The sequence below is a fragment of the Tachyglossus aculeatus genome, chromosome X4 (genome assembly GCF_015852505.1).
Source record: "Tachyglossus aculeatus isolate mTacAcu1 chromosome X4, mTacAcu1.pri, whole genome shotgun sequence".
Classification (NCBI taxonomy): domain Eukaryota; kingdom Metazoa; phylum Chordata; class Mammalia; order Monotremata; family Tachyglossidae; genus Tachyglossus; species Tachyglossus aculeatus.
In genome coordinates, this window is record NC_052098.1 from 4614434 (window position 1) to 4628617 (window position 14184).

The window sequence follows — 14184 nt, forward strand, 5'->3', positions numbered from 1 at the left end:
AATGAACGTACGGTCGAGAGGGGGAGATGGGCATTAAATAAAGATAAATATGTAAGTGCTGTGGGGCTGAGAGAGGGTTTAATAAAGGTTGTAAGTCCAAGTTCAAGGGCACTGCATAAGGGAGAGGGAAAAGATGAAATTAGGAATTAATCAGAGAAGGCCTCTTTGGAGGAGATTTGCTTTTAATAAGGCTTGGAAGGTGGGGAGAGTTATTTTCCATTGGATATGAAGAGGGAGGGCGTTTCAGGCCAGAGGCAGGACATGGACGAGAGGTGGGTAGCGAGACAGACGAGATTGAGTTACAGCGAGTAGGTTGGGTTAGAACAGTGAGGTGAGCATCCTGTACTGTAGTATGAAAACAGTGAGGTAAGGTAGGAGGGGGCTAGGTGATTGAGAGCTTTAAAAAAGCCTATGGTAAGAAGTTTCTGTTTGATGTAGGGGTGAATGAGAAACCACCAGAGGTTCTTGAGGAGTGGAGAAACATGGACTGAATGTTTGTTTTAGAAAAACGAACTGGAAAGTAGAATGAAGTATGGACTGCACTGGGGAGGGAGACAGAAGGCAGGGAGGTCAATCAATCAGTCATATTTATTGAGCGCTTACTGTGTGCAGAGAACTGTACTAAGCGCTTGGGAAGTACAAGTTGGCAACATATAGAGACAGTCCCTACCCAACAGTGGGCTCACAGTCTAGAAGGGGGAGACAGAGAACAAAACCAAACATATTAACAAAATAAAATAAATAGAATTGATATGTACAAGTAAAATAAGGAAGCTGATCCAGTCATCCAGGTGGGATAGATAAGTGCTTGTATTAATATGGTAGCAGTTTCAATGGAGAGGAAAGGGTGGATTTTAATGATGTGGTAAAGGTTGAACCATCAGGATTTGGTGACAGATTGAATATGTGGGTTGAATGAGACAGATGAGTTGAGGATAACACCAAGATTGCAGACTCATGAGACAGGGATGATGGTGGTGATGGTGGTGTTGTCCACAGTAATGGGAAAGTCAGGGAGGACAGGGCTTGGATGGGAAGATGAGGAGTTATGTTTTGGGCATGTTAAGTTTGAAGTGTAGGTGGGACATCTAAGTAGAGAGGTCCCAAAGGCAGGAGGCAAATCTTTTCTTCCGGACAGAGAGATGAGCGGGAAATAAAACTCAAACATGTTCCTTAAAAGATATGCATCTTTCATCATCATATTACTCTTCACCTCCGAAACTTCCAGTGATTATCCATTTCTTCGCATACACTAGAAACAGTGTTGCATAGGGGAGAGAGAACACAGGCCTTGGAATAAGAGGACCTGGCTTCTAATCCTGGCTCTGCCCATTGCTTTCTGTTTGACCCTGGGCAAGTCACTTAACTTCTCTGTGCCTCAGCTTCCTCAACTCTAAAAAGGGAATTAAATACCTGTTCTTCTTCCTGCTTAGGCTGTGAGCCTTCTGTGGGACAGGGACGGACTCTGACCCGAATTAACCCAATGCTTAGAACAGTGCTCAACACATATTAGCAACGTACTCAGCATGCAGTAAGTGCTCAATAAATAGTATTGATTGATTAGTACAGTGCTCCTCATACTAGGTGCTCAATAACTATTAAGCAGCATGGCTCAGTGGAAAGAGCCTGGGCTTTGGAGTCAGAAGTCATGGGTTCAAATCCCGGCTCCGCCACTTGTCAGCTGTGTGACTTTGAGCAAGCCACTTACCTTCTCTGTGCCTCAGTTACCTCATCTGTGAAATGGGGATTAAGACTGTGAGCCTCCCCTGTGACAACCTGATCACATTGTAACCTCCCCAGCGCTTAGAAGAGTGCTTTGCACATAGTAAGCGCTTAATAAATGCCATTATTATTATTATTATTACAAGGACTCAACAAATACCATAATAATAACAATAATAACATAAAAAACTCCACTGGCTTCAATTCCCCCCACCCCGATCAGCCTTCTCCTCCTACTGATCTATTCTTCTACCTCTCAGCTCACATTTTTCACTCTGCCCAAGCTCAATGTCTATCTCACCTGTGACTCTCCTGTCTCCAACCAATTGCTCAGGCCTTTCATTCATTCAGTTGTATCTATTGAGCACTTACTGTATGCAGAGCACTGTACTAAGCACTTGGGAGAGTACAATACAACAATAAACAGACACATTCCCTGCCCACAGTGGGCTCACAGTCTAAAGTTGGGGAGATAGACATTAATATAAATAAATTGCAGATAGGTACATAAGTGCTGTGGGGCTGGGAGGGGGGATGAACAAAGGGAGCAAGACGGTGATGCAGAAGGGAGTGGGAGAAGAGGAAAGGAGGGCTTCGTCAGGGAAGGCCTCTTGGAGGAGATTGGCCTTCAATAAGGCTTTGAAGGTGGGGAGAGTAATTGTCTGTCGGATTTGAGGAGGGAGGGCATTCCAGGACAGAGGCAGCATGTTGGCGAGGGGTCGGTGGTGAGATTCAGCTAATTCTTTCCTTAGACTGGCAGCATGGCCTAGTGAAAAGCATGCAGGACTGGGAATCTGGTGATCCAGAGTCTGTCCTGGCTCTGCCACTCACTTAACCTGTCTGTGCCTCAGTTTCCTCATCTGTAAAATGGGGATTTAAAATACCTGTTCTCCCTCTCTCTTAGACTGTGAGCCCCTTGTTGGACAGGGACCGGATCCACTCTGATTATTTGGTGTCTACCCCAGTTCTTAGCAGAGTTCTGGGCACATAGTAAGCACATCATCATCATCATTCATCATTAGACCGCGAGCCCATCATTGCATATATGTATATATGTTTGTACGTATTTATTACTCTATTTATTTATTTTACTTGTACATATCTATTCTATTTATTTTATTTTGATAATATGTTTGGTTTTGTTCTCTGTCTCCCCCTTCTAGACTGTGAGCCCACTGTTGGGTAGGGACTGTCTCTATATGTTGCCAACTTGTACTTCCCAAGCACTTAGTACAGTGCTCTGCACACAGTAAGCGCTCAATAAATACGATTGATTGATTGATTGATTGATCATTCAGAACTGCCAAACCATGTCCTGTCCCACCTACAAAGTACTGATATAAAGCCATCTCCACCAAGAGACCTTCCTTGACCTGATCCTACTCTTTCCTGGTTATGCCACTCCATCCATCATCTACCTTGCTTACTTTGTATCCTTTTTTTCTTTTGTATCTCTGCTCTTCCTCTCCCACCTTACTGTATGTTTGACAGTGCATGTTCGCTGATCTTTCCCTCTGAGATCCTCAAGAGCAAGGGTTGTGTCTTTACTGCTATTGTACGTTCGCACAGTGAGAATGAACTCATGCAACAACTCTACCAACTTTTTTATATTGTACTCTCCCAAGCACTTAGTACACTGCTCTGCATACGGAAAAAGTATACGACACAGTCCCTGTCCTTACATTCAAATGGCGGTGGGGGTTAGGGAGAGGAGAGGGGCCCGAAAGTGATGGAATATAATAGTTATACGTACACACAGTTGTCTGAGTATGCATCCATTTTTTTAGAGCAAATGTAGCATCAAAAAGATAACTTGGAGGATTTCAAAATGGCTAAAGTAATGAATAATATTGATCGGTGAATCAATTCCCTCCTGGAGATGAGAAACATTTGAAAAAAAAAAACATTAAATTTGCTACATTGCAAATTTGGAAAGACTTTTAGGTTGGCTGCCAAATAAACATAAATCTGATGATGATGATGATGATGGAGTGTCCCACCATTTATCTAATGGCTGCTTACACATCTTATAATATTTTACTATCACTTTGTGTCATAGTCAGAAAAGGTCAGAGGACCAAAACTGAGGCTTAAAATATTGTACTTTCAACCCTTTCTTCTTTTGTACTCCATCTTCCTTTTCTGTTCTCCTTTAATCTCCACTATGAAAGAACTGTTTCTGTGCCAATTTACTGTGGCTTCACAGTGAAAAGTTGGTCGAGAAACTTGGGAAGAAGTTAAAATGCTCCCCTCATTTTCAGGCTATCAGCAAAATGAAGCTAAACCACAGAAGTTCATCAGAAGTGATGTGAACTGAACCCAAAAAGTTTTGCTCAGCTCAAATCTTACCTGTATTCTACTGATAACATATCTCTATTTTACCATTTTCCCTTATTAAAAAAGTGAAAAGGAGAGAAACTGGAATGAAAGCCAAGGGACTGTGGTTCAGTCTGACTTTCCTAGTCTTCTCTAGATAAAATTACCCTCTTTGTGCCAAGACTGACCTTTACCTTGCACAGCCTTTCTGTTAGGAGCAGTGGCTCCTCCACTAGACTGTAGGCTCCTTGAGAGCAGGGATTGTGTCTCCTTTCTCTTTTGGACTCTCCCAAGCGCTTAGAACAGTGCTCTGTGCAGTAGACTCTAAGGTCCTTGGGGACAGGGATCATGTCTACCAACTCTATTTTCTCTCCCAAGTGTGTAGTTCAGTGCACTGTACACAGTAGACTATAAACTCCTTGAGAGGAGGGGTCACGTTTAGTAACTCTATTTTCTCTCCCTAGTGCTTAGTCCACTGCTCTGTCCAAAGTAGACTGTAAGTTTCTGGAGGGCAAGGATAATGACTACTAATTCTATCAGCGTGGCTCAGTGGAAAGAGCACGGGCTTTGGAGTCAGAGGTCATGGGTTCAAATCCCAGCTCCACCAATTGTCAGCTGTGTGACTTTGGGCAAGTCACTTCACTTCTCTATGCGTCAGTTACCTCATCTGTAAAATGAGGATTAAGACTGTGAGCCCCCAGTGGGACAACCTGATCACTTTGTAACCTCCCCAGCGCTTAGAACAGTGCTTTGCACATAGTAAGTGCTTAATAAATACCATCATTAATATTATTGGCCTCTCCCAAGTGCTTAGTAAAGTGCTCTGCACACAGTGAGTGCCTAATTAATACCATTGATTTATCATTGCTTTCTGTCTTCTGCAGCCTTTTTTAAAAAATCATTTTTGTTAGGTGGCTACCTTGTGCAAGGCACAAGATAATCGGGTTGGAAGTAGTTACTGTCCCACATAGGGCCCAGTCTTAATCCCCATTTTGCAGATGAGGTAACTGAGACCCAGAGAAGTTTAGTGAATTGCCCCAGGTCACACAGCAGACAAGTGGCAGAAGCTGGATTAGAATCCAGGTCCTCTGATTCCCAGGGTCAGGCACTTTCCACTAGGCCACGCTGTGTAGTGGGGGTTTGCTTCTCCCACTAAAGTCTTTTGGGTAGATTTTCTGTCTGGCGGGAGTTGATCCTGCCTTTCTTTGAGCAATTCAAGTGCTTAGTACAGTGCTCTGCACACAGTAAGCGCTCCATAAATATGATTGATTGATTAGAACAGTGCTCTGCACACAGTAAGTGCTCAATAAATATGATTGAATGAATGAACAAGGGAATCTTCCAGTCCTAAATGATTTGGCCTGTCCCTCTCATCCCCAAGGGAAAATCTGGACTCTCCTTAGGCATCACTTTATGAAAATAGACGGATCAGCTAGAGTAAACATATGGATTGAAACCGGGCAAAGTAAACATTTAAGTGAGGATTGCTTTTATGCTGGCAAACAGAGGCTAGAGATAAAGATATATAAGGGAATCGTTATCATTATTAATATTAATGTCAATAAGAATGCTAATGCTGTAATATCTAAATTTCAACCACCTAAGTTTCTGCCCCATATTTCTTCTGGGACTATATATTGGCTGCAGTCTGCCCCCATTTGGACTCTGATTTTTCTTTCTTCTCAAGGACTAAACCTGAATCCAGGCCCATGAACTGTCAATGATTTTGATTAATATTAGTATTTATTTTTCTTAAAATGCATCTGCCAAGCACAAGCCTGGCAGGCGGTACTTGGAAAGAAATCTCAGAATCCAGACCTCCTAACCAGCCTTGGAAACCAACAGGAGGAGTTTATCAGAGTGTGGCATTGTTAGGCAAACAAGCTGTTTATATGATGATTATAATCTCAGGGAGCTAATTATTGACATTTAAAAAAAAAACTCCTCATTTTGTTTTGTTCTTGTTGTGATTATCTTGACAGCCCAGTTATAAGCAGTTAGTGATCTTTTGGTAATAAACTGCTGTTTGAACCCTTATGTGTCACTGCAAAAGAGCTGTTAACACATTTATAAGCTATTAATTATTAATTTTTTTCTCTAGTGCTGTGGAATTGCTGGTTACATTTCTCTTTTTCTGGGTAAAATGTAAAAAAAAAGCCAGTCGGTAGTGGCAGTGTGTTAAAAGCCTCCCTGATAACAAGTATCTGGACGCCCATCCCACCTCCTTTTGCTGGGCATGTTTATGGCGACGGATCCATGAGGAGAAATCTTCTCCCACTCCTGTCTACATGGCCCTTGAACTTGGATTTACACCCTTCATTCACCCCTCCCTCAGTCCGTCAGCATTTATGTGCATATCTGTAATGTATTTATAATTATTATGGTACTTGTTAAGCGCTTACTGTGTGCCAAGCACCGTTCTAAGCACTGGAGTAGATATGTTATTCTGTCCCACATGAGGCTCACACTCTTATCCCCATTTTACAGATGAGATCACTGAGGCACAGAGAAGTTAAGTAACTTGCCCCAAGTCACTCAGCAGACATGTGGCACCAGATGCTTAGAGAAGCAGCGTGGCTCAGTGGAAAGAGCCTGGGTTTGGGAGTCAGAGGTCATGGGTTCGAATTCTGACCACCAATTGTCAGCTGTGTTACCTTGGGCAAACCACTTAACTTCTCTGTGTCTCAGTTACCTCATCTGTAAAATGGGGATTGACTGTGAGCCCCACGTGGGACAACCTTGTACGCCCCCCAGTGCTTAGAACAGTACTTCGCACATAGTGAGCACTTAACAAATGCCATTATTATTATTATGTGGCAGAGCTGGGATTAGAACTCAGGTCCTTCTGATTCCCAGACCTGTGATCTATCCACTAAGCCATGCAGCTGCTTTATATTAATGTCCATCTCCCCCTCCAGACTATGAACTCACTGTGGGCAGGGAATGTGTCTACCAACTCTGTTGTACTGTGCTCTCCTAAGCGCGTAGTACAGTGCTCTGCGCATAGCATTCAACAAATACGATTGATTGCGGAATCAGTTGATGTTGGCAGTGAGTTCAGGAAAAGCCCCTTCCTGCCTCCTTTCACAAGACAGAAGATTCTAATGAAGACCCAAGAAGCATCGTGGTCTAATGGAAAGAGCACAAGCCTGAAAGTCAGAGGACAGGGGTAGAGAAGCAGCATGGCTCAGTGGCAAGAGCACAGCTTTGGAGTCAGAGGTCGTGGGTTCAAATCCTGACTCTGCCAATTGTCAGCTGTGTGACTTTGGGCAAGTCATTTAACTTCTCTGGGCCTCAGTTACCTCATCTGTAAAATGGGGATTAAGACTGTGAGCCTCATGTGGAACAATCTGATCACCTTGTAACCCCCCCAGCGCTTAGAACAGTACTTTGCACAGAGTAAGCACTTAATAAATGCCATTATTATTATTATCATTATTATTCTAATACCTGTTGCATGGTCTTGGGCTGTGTGGTCTTGCTGCCTGGGATATGGGAAAAAATGATGGTGCAATACCCAAGCCATTGCTCTATGATGAGGAGGAAAGAGGCAACTGTAAACTAGGGGTGCAGAGGAAATATTTTAAGGATACAGAACATGCTGCTCTTCCAAGGTAGCATCTCAGCTGAAAACAATGGCAGCTCTTTTTGAGAAAAAGCTTAAGAGGATCAAGAGACAATGAAGCAACAGTGATAACAGGGTCAGGTACTGTAAACGGATGCTTCACCCCACCCTCAGCCCACAGCACTCATGTTGTTGTTGTCTTATGCTGTCATGTTGTGTCCGACCCATAGCGATGCCATGGACACATCTCTCCCGGAATGCCCCACCTCCATCTGCAGTCATTCTGGTAGTGGATCCATATGGTTTTCTTGGTAAAAATGCGGAAGAAGTTTACCATTGCCTCCTTCCGTGCAGTAAAGCTGAGTCTCCACCCTCGACTCTCTCCTATGTTGCTGCTGCCCAGCACAGGTGAGTTTTGACTTGTAGCAGATTGCCTTCCATTTGCTAGCCATTGGCCAAGCTAGGAATGGAATGGGTAGGCCTCTGTTTGACTCTCCCTCCCATTGTCGAGACTGGTAGAGTACTGGAAACTCTCCAGGTATGACGCTGAGAGGTGACAGCACTTTTGTACATATCCATAAGTTTTTAGTTTATATATTAATATCTGTCACCCCCTCTAGACCATAAGCACCTTGTGGGCAGGGAATCTGTCTACCAACTCTGTTATATTGTACTCTCCCAAATGCTTATTACAGTGCTCTGCACACAGTAAGCACTCAATAAATAATGATAATAATGAATACTACTACTGCTACTACTACTAATAATAATGATGATGGCATTTGTTAAGCGCTTACTATGTGCAAAGCACTGTTCTAAGCACTGGGGGGGATACAAGGTGATCAGGTTGTCCCGCGTGGGGCTCACAGTCATCATCCCCATTTTACAGATGAGGTAACTGAGGCTCCGAGAAGTTAAGTGACTTGCCCAAGGTCACACAGCAGACATGTGGTGGAGTCAGGATTCAAACCCATGACCTCTGACTCCAAAGCCCGTGCTCTTTCCACTGAGCCATGCATAACCTCCTTGTGCTTCATTTACCTCATCTGTAAAATGGGCATTAAGACTGGTGAGCCCCATGTGGGACAGAGACTATGTCCAACCCGATTATCTTGTATCTACCCCAGCCCTTAGTGCCTACCACATAATAAGCATTTAACAGATATCAATTAAAAAACAAACATACAAACCAAAATTGGTGCTGCTATTACTGTTAATGCTGTTGCTATTATTACTTCTAATATTACTGTTAATACCACTAATACTATTGCTACCACTACTACTGCTTCCACTACTCCTAATATATTATTAGGGAGTCCAGCAAGATGTAGCCTTTGAGCTGCCTTAGGAGCCACTACTGCTGCTGCTAAAGTAGCCACACTCCCATGATATTCTGAAATATCACGTGTAGACCATTTTAAACCAAATGTGCACTCCAGTGCCTATTCAGCCACTGAAATCCTGTGTGAACTGGGGAAAGCTACCTGCCCTCTCTGATGTTTTATTTTCCCCCAAGTATAAAATGAAGATGAAATAATTGTGATATATCACCCTGTAGGCTCATTGAGTCAGAATCTCCCCAGAGGCAAAAGTTTATTTTTGGCCTGAGGGAACGTAGAAATGGTATTGATGACGTGCTTTGAGTTCAATCTAGATGGGAGCTGCATTACACACATAAAATTATTCTATCCAACTTGGGTTGTTGTTTTTTTTTGTTTTTTTTTAACCCACTGGAGTTAAGCTCAGAATCCAGACTTCTCTAGTCTTTACCTGGAGCCTCCCTACACCTTGATGTACACAGCATCATCTGGGGAGACTCAAAGTGTCCAATCCAAACTCAGCAGTTTGGCAGAATCTATGCTACTGATTCCCTCTGTAGCATTGAATTGAATGAATTGAAAATTCATTTCAATTTTGAATTTTGGTTTCCATCAGATGCATTTCTACCATCTTTCAGCCTCCTCCCCTGCTTTGTGCCATCAACCATCTTCAAAGGTCTACAAACCACCCCCATATTTGGTTCCAAGATTCTCCATCGTCCTCTTCACCCTTTCCTGTAGCTGGAGAGATTTCAGGAGTCCATGTCTCCACACTTAAGCATCTCACCCCCAAGGGCAGTAAATGGAAGTATAGAAATCCCCAGTTCTAGCCCTTGACAGAACTCCCACCCTGGCTCTTCACAAGCCCAATTACATGGAATTTTGACAGCCCTCTCCATTACCATTTATGATTGAGAAAACCACCACAGCTGGCACAACAGACTGAATTTATCAATTCATGAGGTTTCAAAGTCATTGCCTGTAGGCTTGAAACTTGAAACTCAATCAGGTGTGTCCAAGAGGGTCAGATGTTCCTAATTAGGAGAGAAGTTTACTTTGTGGCACTTCATTCTTATAACTCTTACCTTTAGCCTTGGGCTAAATGTCTCGGTGACAAATAATCCCATGAGTCTGGTCCTGACCCAGAATCTGAGCATATTCATCAAATGGAGCAATCTCCATGAGAAAAAACCTTCAGTCTCTGTTCTTTCTTCATATACTGTGATCAGAAAATCTAAATGCTGACCCTCTGTTCTCTTCTCAGATGCAGAGCATAGTTCTGGATCTCAGGATAGAGCTTTTGAGCTTATCTTAAAGATGCCAGAGTTCAATTGGTCAAGGCTCTGACAGTGGGTATAGGTGCCAGTTGGCCTTAAAGACAGAGCTGTAATAACAGAGGTGAATTTTGCAACAGGGAGAAAAAAAATCCTCAATTAATCCGTCTTCTTGCTTTCAATAGACTCGTACTGTGGAATACACTCCTGTCATTGGATTCTGAATTTAGTGGAAAGGGGAAGGGAATCACAGTAATAAACAGAGACATCTGAGGTAAGGTGGTTTAAGGTTCAATTAGGTAGAATGAAGAGCAGCAATAGAGAAAATAAATAAGCAAAATCATGATCTAATTAGAAGCAAAGTGCTAAAGTATAATATGAAAAGATATATGGAGATCAATCTAACCCCTCTAGCTTCAGAGTACTCTAAAATACCAGGTGTGGGAAAGGCATATGTGGGCACACATCCATATGTGCGCGCGCGCGCGCACACACACACACACACACACACACACACACACACACACACCCCCACCCCCCCCCCCTTCAGTAAAGCTGTCAGACACTGGTCTCTGGTGCTCAGAAAGAAAGGTCATCCCACTGTCTTGCCCAAATGCTAACAGTAATCTTTTGTAGCCAGCAGCCATACTTCTATTATCAGCTGAGCAAGGCCCCATTGTCAGTGATTGACAAGGTTTTCACCTCCAGATTTCTTCCATAACCATGCTTAACAACTTGGGGCTTGCAGGCTATTGTTGGTGATGAAAATTCAGCAGGGTTCGCGAAGATTGAAAATCCAGCAGTGGGCTTCACGCGGTGTGCATTAGTTATCATTGCATTTGGCACAGAACACTCTGCTTAGCAATTCAGGCAGAGAGAAAGAGAGAGACACAGAGAGAACACACAATTTTTTGACTCTTTGCCACAGATGTGATGAAGGCCGCCAGTGCACTCTGAAGAGCCAAAATGCTTGGACACCCCAGCTCTGCTGAAATATTAAGTAGGTCAAATGGATGTGTGCAGCTGATAACAGTTAGGAAATCCATTATAGAGTCGGGCTAACCCAAGGGTAAAGGCAGAAGACTGCAGACAATTGGTAATGGATGGGTTTTGGTGAAGTTTAAATCTGGTTGGGGGTTTCTGGCAGGGCTTTCACAAGGGTCTCTTTCACTTGGCTCTCTTAAACCAGATGAGCTTTCCACCTCTGCAAGTTTCCTTTCTCCAGTTCAGATATGCTGGGCAAATATGTGGGGGTAACACAGATTCGGGGTGCTGCCATCCACTTTCCATGTGGCACTTGACTAGGCTATTATCCCAAATGTTTCTGGGATAAGTAATGCTGTAACACTACCAGCTTATCTGCCAACATGGCTAGGCCTATAAGTCGCAGAAAAGGGTCCCACTGTCCCTCCCCCCACCGCCCTATCTACCTCCTGAACTAAACCTTACCTCCCCCTGTGAATAATTCTTGAAATAGGTGCTTAATGCAGTCCTGCAGATGGCCACTAATTTAGAGTAAGTACTTCTATTCACTCATTCATTCATTCAATTGTATTTATTGAGTGCTTACTGTGTGCAGAGCACTGTACTGTTTGGGAAGTACAAATCGGCAACATATAGAGATGGTCCCTACCCAACAACGGGCTCACAGTCTAGAAGAGGGAGACAGACAACAAAACAAAACAAGTAGACAGGTGTCAATACTATCAGAATAAATAGAATTATAGCTATATCCACATCATTAATAAAATAAATATAGTAAATATGTACAAATAAAATAAGTATGTAGAAATATATACTAGTGCTGTGGGGAGGGGGAGGGGGTAACAGATCCTGAAGAACATTGATTTTGCACATATTATAAAAGAGAATAGATTAGTTCACTTATTTGCAAGGTGGAATTGGTGAATTCATTTCAGCGAGTTGCCCATAAGCCCCTATTTTTCTGGAATATGGAGGGATAATATGAAGTAACTAGGTGCCAGTCCTGACAGTACAATTCCTGCCCTGGAGATGGAGAAGGAGAGACAACAGGGTGTTACTTGAGTTTTTTCAATCCCTTTCCTGGACTAGAAGTAGACTCGTGTTAGGTAAGTCACTCCCTTTGATCAGCCAGAAGCTTCTTTTAATGCACTGAAGTAGTTATATGTATTGAAAAATTGCTCGCTCTTTTCAAAAAAGCTTTTTGCTCTCCTTTTTGCTGTCCTCAATGAGTTTACCAGGGAAGATGTTCAAGTATATTGAGCTGGGTAAAAAGAACAAAAATGAAAGCTCAGAACTAGAGAAATTCAAGGAGGCCCCTGCCCTCGGGGACATGCTCGAGTAGCTCGATTCTGACCTTGGCAACTCCAAGAACGAAAACACGGTAGCAAGGTTAAGACGCAAACCCCCATAGCACAGCTGAGGCATTTCTGATGTTTGATGTTTTCATGATACTCTGGTGTCAACCAACAGCAACAGTCTGTGGGATTCAAAAGAGCACATCTGAAAATCTCCTTGAAAATCCAGTGTGAGAGATATATCCATAGAGTGTCTGCCAGCTTTTTAGAACTGATGGACAATGCTTGGGCAAAAGATAGGAGGTGGCCATGGAGTGGCTTTGGTTTCAGCAGGGCTTCTATCAGGAATCTCAGGATGAGGTAAGGGGAATGGGTTGATTGAAAGAGGTGCCTTTGGCTAGCTGCTAGGGAGAAGTGGTGACCTTTTTCCATATGTATTACCAAAGCACCCCCACAGATCTACTCACTCCCTGCACTCAAGAAGCAACGTAGTCTAGTGGATAGGGCACAGGCCTGGGAGTCTGAAAGAACATGAGTTCTAATCCCAGCTCCACTACTTGTCTGCTGTGTGACCTTGGCCAAGTTACTTAACTGCTCTGTGCCTCAGTTACCTCATCTGTAAAATAATAATAATAATGTTGGTATTTGTTCATTCATTCATTCATTCATTCAATCGTATTTATTGTGTGCTTACTATGTGCCAAGCACTGTTCTAAGCACTGGGGTAGATACGAGGTAATCAGGTTGTCCCACGTGTGGCTCACAGTCTTCATCCCCATTTTACAGATGAGATAACTGAGGCACAGAGAAGTTAAGTGATTTGCCCAAGGTCACACAACTGACAAGTGGCGGAGCCGGGATTAGAACGCACAACCTCTGACTCCCAAGCCAGGGCTCTTTCCACTAAGCTATGCTGCTTCTCTGGGGGTTGGGGATTGAGACTGTGAGCCCCACTTGGGACAGGAACCGTGTCCAACTCGATCTGCTCGTATCCATCCTAGCACTTAGTGCAGTGCCCAGTGCATAGTAAGAGTTTAACAAATACCATCATTATTAGGGACTGTTAGACTGGAAGCCTCTTAAGGGCAGGGATTGTATCCCAAAACCCTCAGTGCCGTGAACATTCAATACCATAGAACCACCCTCTGGCCTTCCTGTTGGCCGGTGTCATCACACTGATTGCTCACAGTGACCAGTTACATCTAGATGTACAGTTATTTATTTCTATTTCTGTCTGTCTCCTCCTCTAGACCGTAAACTCATCGTGGGCAGGGAATATGTTTATTGTTGTAGTGTTCTCTCCCAAGTGTTTAGTACAGTGTTCTACACACAGTAAGCGCTCAATAAATATGATTGACTGACTATAGTAGTGGTAGTAATAACAATGGTGGTAGTAGTAGTATTTGTTGAGTATCCAGTGGGTGCCATGCATTGTACTAAGGGATTGATAGCTCATATTACTAGAAACTTCACAATGGGCCCAACCGCCAACCATGTAACTGACTCAACTCTCTTCCTGCCTGGACATAAATCTAAATCTAGAATTAAACTTAAAACTATTTTTAGGCTATTACATGCTTCTTAGCTTATAGGTGTTCTGTCTAATATTTTCAGGAGGTGTATTATATTGTTGGCATTTTCTTTTCAACATTTTCAAGGGATCCTCTCATAATGTGTGGCATAAGAGCTTTGATTTTAAAAATGTTTTG

At 43.1% G+C, this 14184-nt stretch overlaps 1 non-coding gene across 1 annotated transcript; it reads right to left on the bottom strand.

The window, feature by feature from the left end:
* Window positions 1-8021: 8021 nt before the first annotated feature.
* Window positions 8022-8159, bottom strand: LOC119948281. The gene has a single exon (XR_005456688.1). It is a non-coding gene; the product is annotated as a small nucleolar RNA SNORA7 (small nucleolar RNA).
* Window positions 8160-14184: the final 6025 nt, after the last annotated feature.